The sequence below is a fragment of the Callithrix jacchus genome, chromosome 6 (assembly GCF_049354715.1).
Source record: "Callithrix jacchus isolate 240 chromosome 6, calJac240_pri, whole genome shotgun sequence".
In the NCBI taxonomy this organism is placed as follows: domain Eukaryota; kingdom Metazoa; phylum Chordata; class Mammalia; order Primates; family Cebidae; genus Callithrix; species Callithrix jacchus.
In genome coordinates, this window is record NC_133507.1 from 60513008 (window position 1) to 60525380 (window position 12373).

The 12373-nt window shown below is 38.2% G+C and overlaps 1 protein-coding gene and 1 pseudogene across 2 annotated transcripts in view; both read left to right on the forward strand.

Moving 5' to 3' along the window:
* The window catches only part of LOC100399209 (fibrous sheath-interacting protein 2-like), a 91440-nt gene that overhangs the window by 48952 nt on the left and 30115 nt on the right, over nt 1-12373 (forward strand). Inside the window, exon 9 of one of the 2 annotated variants that reach the window (XM_078327451.1) lies at nt 2499-3706. The exons of the other annotated variant lie outside the window; for it this stretch is intronic. The gene's annotated coding sequence lies outside the window, so the exon portion shown is untranslated. Of the gene's footprint in view, nt 1-2498; nt 3707-12373 lie in introns of those variants that run through there. 2 annotated transcript variants of the gene reach the window in all.
* Nucleotides 4344-5610, forward strand: LOC100404526 (immunoglobulin (CD79A) binding protein 1 pseudogene; annotated as a pseudogene).

Below are 12373 nucleotides of genomic sequence, written 5' to 3' on the forward strand. Positions count from 1 at the left end.
GGAGATAAAAACAATCATAATAAAATGAGATTTTAGAATTACTTATGGATCTTAATTTATGTTTTAAGATATGACAAGGAGAGCTTACTAAAGTGGTCTCTGGAACTGAGACCAGAGACCACTGAGAATAGGAAAGGATGCCTCTTCCCTCCCAGAGTTTGTCTGTTTCAGAGTTGATCACAGTTGACCTGGCATATCCTGGGACCACAGTGGAAAGTATTGAGGCTGCAGGTGAGGAGGGGAAGAGATGGTGCTAATATCTTCCATGTAGCCTGCCATCCTTCACCGAACTCACCACTGTAGCCACATAGGCAGGTACACCTGCCACTTTGCTGATTTTTCATTTTCAGTTTCCTTGTGTGCCAGTTTATTGCCATACTCTTCAGATTTCCCAGGCTCTATATTCCTTCTTTGAAAATTGAGTTATTATGGTTCAGCTGGAATGAGCATATGGATGAACATAAATGTCTAGGTGTAGTCTAGACACTGCCATTACCCTTTAAAATAAGTGGGGATCTTTTTTCTTCAGAAGAACAAAAAACCAACATGAAATTTACTCAGATACACACAGTGCCCAAATGTGCTAAATATATATTTTTCTCTTTAACATTTCACAAGTATGGCTTAAATATAAAACCTCATAGATAAATAGTACATTTACTTAAATCCACAAAAAGAAAGGTGTAAATAATTAACATTGAACCTTTCCTGTGAGCATGTTATTGTCAGTGAGAGGTGAAGAGAGCCTCATGCACCTGGGTGGTCGTGGAGTATTAACTGAAAAGGGCAAAGAAAAGGTTATAACAGTAAAGTTTTGCTTTCTTAATAATCTTGCCTAGTGCAGCCCCGTTTCAAAAACTTTTCAAATAGACTTTTAAAAAATTAAATGTTTAGACTGATTTGCATATTATAAATTAGAATTCTTTTTTGGAGATAGAGTTTCACTCTTGTTACTCAGGCTGGAGTGCAATGGCGCGATCTCGGCTCACCGCAACCTCCGCCTCCTGGGTTTAAGCAATTCTCCTGCCTCAGCCTCCCGAGTAGCTGGGACTACGGTGCACACCACCATGCCCAGCTAATTTTTGTATTTTTAGTAGAGACGGGGTTTCACCATGTTGACCAGGATGGTCTCAATCTCTTGACCCCGGAATCCACCTGCCTCGGCCTCCCAAAGTAGTGGGATTATAGGTATGAGTGACCGCGCCCAGCCAGATTCTTGCCATCTACTGGCTTGTCCCTCAATTCCAGTGGGCCCAACTCAAAGGGCTCAGTTTCAGTATATTGGCACCACAATTGAAACACACCTTCCCCTTGTCCAGTGGCCCCAAGTAAGTGATCAGTTAATGAAATCATTTGTTAGCAGTGTCTTATCCAGACTGTAACTATATACACATTCAAATTCACATCTCAACTGCTAAGTTGTCTTTCATTTCACCTCTTAATATGCAACCTTTGAAAGTACTACCTTGTTCATTACTATTCCTACATTGAGTTCAGATCAAAGATCACATTAAAAAAAATACAGAGTGAAATTGCCATTTGAGGTTTTTTCCTAGTTCTTTTTTAAAACAAAGGATTGCACTATGGATTTTAATTTAATGTTTGTAGGTGGAGTGTAAGTTTACAGTGGTAAGGCTGGATACCATCATAGGCAACACACTAAAGATAGAGTTACCCGTTTTCTTCTAAACCTATATGCCTCCCATCTGGCTATCCAAGAGTGCCTTCTCCATCCTTTTCCAAATGCCAACAAGTAAGGAGGAAACTCAGATCCAAGGCTGTCTCAGGTGACATACATCAGGCTTCCTGCAACTGCACCGTTCTGGGGATGGTCTAAGTCAGAGAATTCTAAGATGAGCTTTGACTGGAGAAAAGCACTTATTCCAGGGTGCAGGCTGTGGTGGGTCCAACTCCTGAAGTATATCTGGTGTCACTCTTGTAAGGCTGATGAGCAGGGTGAGGCTGTGATGGAGCAAGCATAGCGGCCTCTTCCTTCTAGCATAATAGTGTAATCCTCTCTCTGAAGTCACTCTCAGTGGAATGTGTTTCTCTGAATGACTATGAACTGGTATAAAGACTTCATGTTTTAAAAGTGTACTTTGTATTTTCTCCCTCCTCCCTTTGTCAACAGGCAGTTCTCTTATTTCTATTATAAAGGGAACCGTACATTTGTCCCTTTTTTATACAAACAATGCCTTTGACATTTAAGTAGCTTCTTTGTAGCTAGGTTTGGTCAAAACTACCAGCTTTGTTATTGATTTGGCTTTTCATGACTACCAGCTGTAAGGTGAAGCTGGGCTAATCTTTTGTTTCTCTATACTAGATGATCTTTAGATATACAAATAGTTAGGGACCAGGTCATGGGAACATTTGGTGGGTTCTTTAAATAAAGATTTTTCTTATTTGCAGAACACGTATCCTTTTAGCTTACCCAACAAGAGGTCCTCGGTTGAAAAGTGAGGTGAGAAGTATTATATTGGGGATTATTGTTCTGGTAGATGGAGCAAGAGAGGAGATGGATGAGAATGAAAGTAACAAATGAACAGAAACACTGTGGGTTTCCAGCAACAAGAAAGGACTTGCAAGAAGGAAAGATGAAGGCTTATGAAGAAAACATGTTTATCACAGCAGGAGGGAGGTGGGTGCTCCTTTTGGTATGACTATCACATGTGGAGAGTTAAAAGTTTTCCTACCTTAAGAATGATCTTCCTGCTAAGTTTCCTAGTTTGCTTTCAGTCCCAGGCAAGTCTTTTTCCCAGAATCTTAACTGAGATGATAAAATATCAAATGAAATTAAGAGCAGATGCTAGATGCAGCTGATTGTGTAATATGTAGGAACTATCCAGTAAAAAAGAGGGATTCATGAAGTGGGAAGGAGTGAGTTAGAGACAACTGTCTTCAGACCCTGGTTTGGGGTGTTCTGGACTTTGATTCTATGTGAGGCCTATGTGGCTAAAGAGATTCAGAGATGAATAGAAAGGGGCCTTTCTATTAGGGATCATTCACTGTTAACTCATTTATCACTGAGTAAGGAATCTCATAGAGCTTTCCCCTCTCCTTGAAGAACCCCTGATCCTTGCTGGCTCCTTGCGACTAAGATTGTGTGGGGAAAGGTGATCTCATCCTTTGCTGGTGGATATGTAAATTGCTGCAGACTTTTTTGAAAGCTGTCCAGAGAAAAACATCTGTTAAAATAAAAAGCTAATATTTGAGACAAAATCCTACTCCTAGGATTCTGTCCTATATAAATGTATATAACAGTGTATGAACAGGATGGGACAAAAAGAACTGGGAGCAAAGCAAGTACCCACTAGTAGTGAGATAACAGTAAATTGTGGTACATATGCACAGTGGAACATTATTTTGCAACCACTAAATACAACACACTCAAGCTCTACTATTTGACTTGGAAGGCTTTCCATGACCTCATTTTTATAAAGCAAACTCTGTGCATGTGTAAAGATATCTATGTGAACATGGAGAAAAATATGAAGGGGAAGTGGTGTGCACTCTGTTTTTAATAAGGGTTACTTGCAGATATAAAGTATGGGCAAAACAAAGGCAAGAATGAGGTAAAAGAAAAAAATACTTTTTAAAAACTGCACTGAAAATGATAGGATCTGACACAAAAAGCGAGGAAAAAGTCCTGCCTTCTGCCCAACCAAAAACACCCCAAAGCAAAAAAAAAAAAAAAAAAAAAAACAAACCTGAATCTAATGGGGACTTTACATCCAATGACTAATTCACAGGAAAAACTGAGAATAAAGGAAACAATTGCAACTATAATCATCAGAGCAGCCAGGGATTCTGAAATACAAACAAATGGATTTATTCAATAGATAAAAATCACAGACAAAATGGAAAGGGAATAGGGAATGTTCTCACCTGTAAGTGGCAGCTAAACCACGGGTACATGTGGTCACAAATGTGGATGTAATAGACACTAGCGACTCCAGTGGGGAGAATGGAGGGGGATGAAGGTTGAAAAATACCTTTTGAGTACAATATTCAGTATTTGGGTGATGAGTACATTAGAGGCCCAATTCCCCCGCTGTGCATGTAATGCCCATGTAACAAACAAGCATAAGTAACTGTTGAATCTAAAACAAAACAATCAGAAAAAATGAATGAACAAGCTTTAAAACAATAAATCTATTTATGGCAATGTTTATGACATAATTTAAATAATGGATACTTGATAATTAAGGAATTATTAATTTTTCAGACATGCTGATAACATGGTTATTTATAAAAGAGTCTTTATCTTTTAGGTCAATTTCTTATTTAATTAACCTAAATATTAAATGAAATATATAATTATCGAAGATCTTCCGGGCTCCTCCCTCCTCAAGATGGCCGCTGAAGACGAGTTACTGCTGCCGCGGCTCCCAGAGCTATTCGAAACCAGCAAACAGCTGCTAGATGAGGTAGAAGTAGCGACTGAACCCGCCGGTTCCCGAATAGTCCAGGAGAAGGTGTTCAAGGGCCTGGACCTCCTTGAGAAGGCTGCCGAAATGTTAAAGCAGCTCGACTTGTTCAGCCGAAATGAAGATTTGGAAGAGATTGCTTCCGCCGACCTGAAGTATCTATTGGTGCCAGCGTTTCAAGGAGCCCTCACCGTGAAACAGGTCAACCCCAGCAAGCGTCTAGATCATTTGCAGCAGGCTCGAGAACACTTTATAAACTACTTAACTGAATGCCGTTGCCATCATGTGGTAGAGTTTGAGATGCCTGAAACGAAGGACAACTCAGCTGAAAATCACACTGCTAATTCCTCCATGGCTTATCCTAGCCTTGTTGCTATGGCATCTCAAAGACAGGCTAAAATAGAGAGATACAAGCAGAAGAAGGAGTTGGAGCATAGGTTGTCTACAATGAAATCTGCTGTGGAAAGTGGTCAAGCAGATGATGAGCGTGTTCGTGAATATTATCTTCTTCACCTTCAGAGGTGGATTGATATCAGCTTAGAAGAGATTGAGAGCATTGACCAGGAAATAAAGATCCTGAGAGAAAGAGACTCTTCAAGAGAGGCATCAACTTCTAACGCATCTCATCTGGAGAGGCCTCCAATGAAACCCTTCATTCTCACTCGGATCACGGCCCAAGACAAAGTATTTGGAGCTGGTTATCCAAGTCTGGCAACTATGACGGTGAGTGACTGGTATGAGCAACACTGGAAACATGGAGCATTACCAGATCAGGGAATAGCCAAGGAAACGCCAGAAGAAGAATTCAGAAAAGCAGCTCAGCAACAGGAAAAGCAAGAAAAAAAGGAGGAAGACAACGATGAACAAACACTGTACAGAGCTCGGGAGTGGGATGACTGGAAGGACACCCATCCTAGGGGCTATGGCAACCGACAGAATATGGGCTGATCTTCCCACAACACCACAGGACTGCAGGGTGCACACCTCCCCCGCCAAGAAAAATCATGCAGTCCTCCCTCCCTGGGCTCCCGCTTCAGCTATGTACAACAAAGGCAAAGATGCTAAATCTTGCTTTGCATTCAATAAAGTGTCAAGTGATTAAGTGTGTATTTGTATCCTAGGTGATGTGAACCAGCAGTCTTGTTTTGGCATCATCTTCATCATGTTGTATTCTGATTTCTTAAGTAGAAAGAAAAGAGTGCTGAGAAATGGCTCTGTATAACCAATGGCTGTCTGAATTCTCTAAAAAAATAAAAGTCCCCTCTATTAAAAAAAAAAAAGAAAGAAATATATAATTATCTATTATTTCAAAATAATAAAGCACTGTAAGGAACAGATAAGGGTGTGGATGGGCAGGATGACCCATGGGTTGTTGGCAGGCCTGATGATATGTACATTGGCATTCATGATACTGTTCTGTCTACTTTTATGTACGTTTTAAGTATTCAATTATAAAAAGTTTAAAATATGACATGACCACACCTTGTTATTTACACAGAATATTTTACAAATATGCATGTATTTTTAAAAGAAATTAAGTTAAAAAGAAAGACTGATTTTGGCTTTTTTTTTTCTTGAGACAGGGTCTAGCTCTGTCACCCAGACTGGAGTGCAGTGGCATGATCTGGGCTCACTGCAACCTTTGTCTCTCAGGTTCAAGTGATCCTCCTGCCTCAGCCTCCTGAGTAGCTGGGATTATAGGTGCACATCACCATGCCCAGCTAATTTTTGTATTTTTAGTAGACACGGGGTTTCACTGGGTTAGCCAGGCTGGTCTCGAATTTCTGACCTCATAATCCATCCACCTCAACCTCCCAAAGTGCTAGGATTACAAGCATAAGCCATCGCGCCCGGCCTGATTTTGATATTTTTAAAAATTTTCCTGAAGTAAACATTCTGCAGAATTAAAGTTAAAAACTGCATTGTAGAGGAGGAGGGGGACATACTGAGATTAACTTCAGGTCTGTTACCTGTGCCTGGGATGAATATCTTATTAAGAATGGGCTGCCCACTCAGTGGAAGATATAGTTTCGCTGTCAGCATTTTATACTTCTCAATAATCATTCAAATGTTCACTGTTCCTTTGCCATATGGTGTTTAAAAAGTAGATACCTCATTGCTATTTTTAAAAATGCATCAAATGCTTTCCCTGTGGTTACAGGGTTGAGCCTGTATTTGCAAGACTCGCAAATGTCAATACAAGTATTTTGGATATTAATCAACAAAACCAATCAGGTCCCAGGTATGTATTGTGCAAAATACTTTGCCAGGTGTTTTTGAAAATACAAATGATCTAGGACAGTAACTTGGCCCTCAACAAGCTTGCAATATCTGGAATAGTTGATGGTTTTACACCTAAATATTTTTATCACCTAGATGCACTGGATTCACTTAGTTTGCAAGATTTATTGACACTATTATGTTTACTGAAATTTGTGAAAGACCACTTCCCCCTTTGTGCTTTTCTGGATATAATGTTAGTGCCCTGCTTGACTGCAAGAACGTAAACTTGACTTTATGGTAGTTGTTTATTTTAAAATGTGAATTGTTAGTGTGAAGGCAAACTGCCTATAAACCAATCTGAGTACAAAACTGATAGGATTTGGAACTCATTACCCCAAAATATGGAATATTAGCATTTGCAGAAACAGCAGAAGCAGTATGTCACATTCACCCTTGCCCCTTCTTTCCTGGAGCAGGTCATAAAATGTAGCTGACCTTCCCCTGAAGTAGGTCATAAGACTGTCATTCCAGAGGTGCCCTCCCTGTACCCAGAGGAAAGAAATGTGCCTATCTCTGAAGACACAGAGACAGAGAGAAGAATCTGAACAAACAGGCCTTGCTAAGTCTCCCCCAGTTTATTACCATTAGATCATAACCCCTGTAGCTAATTATACTTCTGCACAACTATCCACTCTTCCTAGCATAAAAATATACAAGTTTACCTGGATCTCCAGATCTTTATTTCCGAAGGCTCCCATGTCATGTGAAACATTTATTAAATAAATCTGTATACTTTTCTCTTGCTAATTTGTCTTTTGTCATGGGGCCTTAGCCATGAACCTAGTGATGAATGAGGAAATAAATTTTTCTTTCCATACACACTAAATCCTGAGAATGGTAATGTCAATGAAACTTACAAAAATAAAGGACATATCATTATAGCTACTCTCATACCTTAAGAGGATAGCTATAATGATATGTCCTTTATTTTTGGAAGTTTGGCTGTAGAAAACGCCCTATAGTGAAGTAGATCTGGCCTAATACAGGTTAATTTCCAAGCTATCAGTGGCTTCTGTGTGATGCCAAGCATTTGTTAAGTAAATGTCCCACATGAACTTTGTGCTTGTATCTTCACAATATACCAGGAGAACTTCCTCCTGGAACTTTCTCCTGAGTTTTCTCAGTGCGGCACGCGGGAGGGAAGGGCCTGTTTTTACAACTCTCCAGCAAGGGAGGAGAGCCTTTCCTTGCTGAATCAGAGCTGTAGCACTGCGGTTTCGGCTTTGTCCATCTGTATGGAGGCTTGTTTAATCTTTGAACAAAATACGCAGGGTCAATAATCCCAGAAATGTTGTGTACTGTTCTTTTTAGTTAGTTTTGTTATTAAGTGAAAGTAATTCAGTTTCCTCTAACAAAAATGGGAAGTAAAGCAAAAGAAGAAAACATACTCCTTATTGATCAAATCAGAGTAATACTAACAGTCTTTAGTTTTGTTTGCCAAGTACTACTCCACAAGCATTATCTTACCTAATTAGCACAACAACCTCATGCAGTTGTTTTGGCTCCAATTTATAACAGAGAAAACTGGGACTCTGAGGGTGAAAGAATTGATCAAATTTACTTATTCAGACCTAGATCTGTCTTACCTCAGAATCCATATTGTTATAATCAATCACTGTTACAATTTAGAATACATCCATTTAGTCTTTTACTCCCTATGATCTTTGTTTCTCTTTCTATCTCTCTCTATACATATATATATATATACATATATACACACATATATATATACACACACATATATATATATTTATGCATGTATAATTTTTCATTCATAAGGGAACTCTGCCCTTCCTTTTTTTATATACTTTTATTTTAAGTTCAGGGATACATGTGCAGGTTTGTCATATGTTGAGAAATGCTGAGTGTATGATTGCTGAGAAATGCTGAGTGTATGATAAAATATATACTAGGAAGAATGATGGCAAGGAAAACCTAGGAGCCTCCCCCATCTTCAAGTGTAAAACAACTTGGGGCATTCTAAAGCGGAAGGACAGTATATAAATATCATACACTGGTTAAAACAATTCTTTAAGCACAGGATATGTGACCCTGCCCCCATGGCTCCCTTGTGGAGAATACTTTTTAGTTTGTCTGTGATCAGTGGTAAGTGGGCACCAGCTGCCTACCTGGTTTATTTTTGTGTTATGAGAAAATACTGAACATCTGTTAATAATCATCACCTGTTTAGAGAGAATAACTATGTGGGTCAGAGTCGGTTTGGGGCCCTCAGCCCGGAATGCTGTCAGCCCCCTGAGGCTCTCTGCTTGGAAGGCTATTGGTCTCCAGAAAGTCCCGCTTTGCTGTTCTATCTGGGTGTCTGCTCCTTAATTCCGTCAGCACCCCCTGGGTGGGGATCTCTACGGCCGAGCTGGACTCAATAGTTATATAGATAAACTTGTACCATGAGGGTTTGTTTATAGATTATTTTTATCATTCTGGCATTAAGCCTAATACTCATTAGTTATTTTTCCTGATCCTCTCCCTCCTCCTACCCTCTACCCTCTGATTGGCCCCAGTGTGTGTTGTTCCATCTATGTGTTCATGTGTTCTTATAATTTAGCTCCCACTAATAAGTAAGTATGGTATTTGGTTTTCTGTTTCTGCATTAGTTTGCTAAGGATAATGGCCTCTAGCTCTATCATGTTCCTGCAAAGGGCATGATCTCATTCTTTTTATGGCTGCACAGTACTCCATAGTGGTGGATATGTATCATATTTTCTTTATCCATTCTATCAGTGATGGGCATCTAGCTTGATTCCACATCTTTACTATTGTGAATAGTGCTGCAATGAACATACCTGTGCATGAGTCTTTATAATAGAATGACTAATATTCCTTTGGGAATAAAACCAGTAATGGGGTTGCTGGGTCAAATGGTATTTCAGTCTTTAGGTCTTTGAGGAATTGCCACACTGTCTTCCACAATGGTTGAACTATTTTACACTCCCACCAACAGTGTATAAACATTCCTTTTTCTCCACAATCTTACCACCATCTGTTAGTAATATTTTTTGACTTTTTAATAATAGACATTCTGACTGATATGAGATGGTATCTCATTGTGGTTTTGATTTGCATTTCTTTAATGATCAGTGATGTTGAGCTTTGTTCAATATGTTTGTGGTCACATACGTCTTCTTTTTAGAAGCGTCTGTTCCTGTCCTTTGCTCACTGTTTAATGGGGGTGTTTTTTCTTATAAATTTGTTTAAGTTCCTTGTAGATACTGGATATTAGACCTTCGTCAGATGGATAGTTTGCAAAAAATTTCTCCCATTCTGTAGGTTATCTGTTTACTCTGTTGATCATTTATTTTGTTGTGCAGTTCTTTAATTAGATCCCTTTCATCAATTTTTGCTTTTTTTGCAATTGCTTTTAGTATCTTTGTGATGGAATCTTTGTCCATGCCTATGTCCTGAATGGTACTACCTAGGTTCTCTTCCGGGTTTTTATAGTTTTGGGTTTTACATTTAAGTCTTTAATTCACCCTGAGTTGCAACAAGCAACTATTTGCTTAAATAATAAAAAAGCAAATGTTTAGTGATGCCCTAGGGAAAGACAGTGTTCTATGTTTATAAAAAATTGAAAAATTATTTAATCATGACTGTCACATTTTTAACAGAACAGCACCAGTAATTTTTTAAACAACTGTCAAACATGGTGAATGATCACTTCAAAGGTGAACAATTTTTGGTCTTAAATATTTTCAGAACCTTTTTCTCTATTTTTGTGATTTGAAATTTTTACCAGAAACTAACCAAGTGTGGTTCTATTTATATTTTGAAATTTATCTACTCAGAAAGTTAATTTATTAAATGATTATTGCTTCAATTTTATTGGCTTTGTTTCTTCTTCAGGAAGCTTCACAGTTCTTACAGGTCTGCATTTTCTGTAATTTAAATTGATCATCTCTACTTCCTTATTTCATATCTTCCATGTTCTTCTACAGTTCGGAAGAATTCTCAGGTTTACGTATCATGTCACAGATTCTGTTTCTTATGTTTGCTTGTTGTTTACTCTTTATAAAGAAGATTTCAATTCTGTTATAGTAATGCATTTTTAGTTTACTGGCCTCCTTTCTGATTTCCTTCTATTATCTTTTCACATAATTATTTTTTCTCCTCCTGTCTTTACTCCTATTTCATTTATTTTATATGTCCCTGCTTCCTATTCAGTTTGCCAAACAGTTTTCTAAATTTCTTTTGATGTTAATTTTAGACACTTTCAGGCCTGTGTACTTGTTATTAGTGTGCTAGGGCTGCCATGACAAAAGACTACAGACAACACAAAGTTTATTTTCTCACCATTCTAGAGGTTGGAAGTCCAAGATCAGGGTGGTAACTGGTGTAGTTTCTTCTGAAGCCTCACCTTGCCTTGTAGATGACTGTCTTCTCATTGTGTCCTCACATGGTCTTTCCTCTGTGCACCCCCCATCTCTACTGTCTTTTGTGGGCCAGGATGCCTCACAAAGATGCCTCTTCTTGAAGGATGCCAGTTAATTTGGATTAAGTCCTACTCTAACAGACTCATTTTAAATTAATTATTGCCTTTAAAGGTGTTATCTCCAAGTGCAATCACATCCTGAAGACTAAAGCTTCAAGATAGGAATTGAGGTTGGAGAGGACAATTTAACCCATAACAGTACTTCAAGTGTAAGAATGATGTTCTCTTTTTGTCATTAGTCATTATGTGTATGCATCATGTTTTGTTTTATTACAGCTTAGCCATTTTTGCACAAGAAGTGATGAGTCTAGAAATGATGTTTACAATTAGATAAACATAGAAGTTTACCTTGGAAGTGCTTTTTGTTCATTTGGATAGTTGTTTTTGTTCTTGTTTTTGTTTTGTGGGCAAAATACACGTAACATAAAATTTATCATTTAAAATTTTAAGGTATGTGATTTAAAGATATTAAGTATGTTCACAATATTGTGGAACCATTACCACTATTCATTTCCAGAAATTTTTCATCATCCCAAACGAAAACCCTCCATCCATTAAGCAGTCACTTTCTACTTTCTTCTCCCCTCCATCTCTGGCAAACAATAGTCTCTTCTTTCCCTATGGATATGCCATTCTTGATATTTCATTAAAAAAATGGAGCCCTGAAATATGTGGCCTCTTGTGTCTAGCTTTTTTCGCTTAACATAATGATTTCAAGGTTTATTTATGATTTAGCATATATCAGTATTTAATTACTTTTATAGCTGCATAATGTTCCATTGTATACCACATTTTGGTTAACTATTCATCTGCTGATAAACATTTTGGTAGGTTTTGGCTATTATGAATATAGTTGCCATGGATATCCATGTACACATTTTTGTTTGAATGTCTGTTTTCAATTCTTTTAGTTATATACTCTAGGAGTGAAATTGCTAGGTCATATGGTAATTCTATGTTTAACTTATTGAGGAACTGTCAAACAGTTTTTTATACCGCACAGCTGTACCCTTTTAAATTCCCACCAGCAATGCATGAAGGTTTCAGTTTCTCCATATCCTTGTCAACACTTGTTATTAACTATATGTTTTTACTTTAGCCATCCTAGTGGTGCAAAGTGATATTTCATTGTGGTTTTAATTTGCAGTTCCCTAATGCTGAACACCCTGTTTATATATTCTGGACACCAGAGTCTTAGCAGAAATTTGATTTGCAAGTA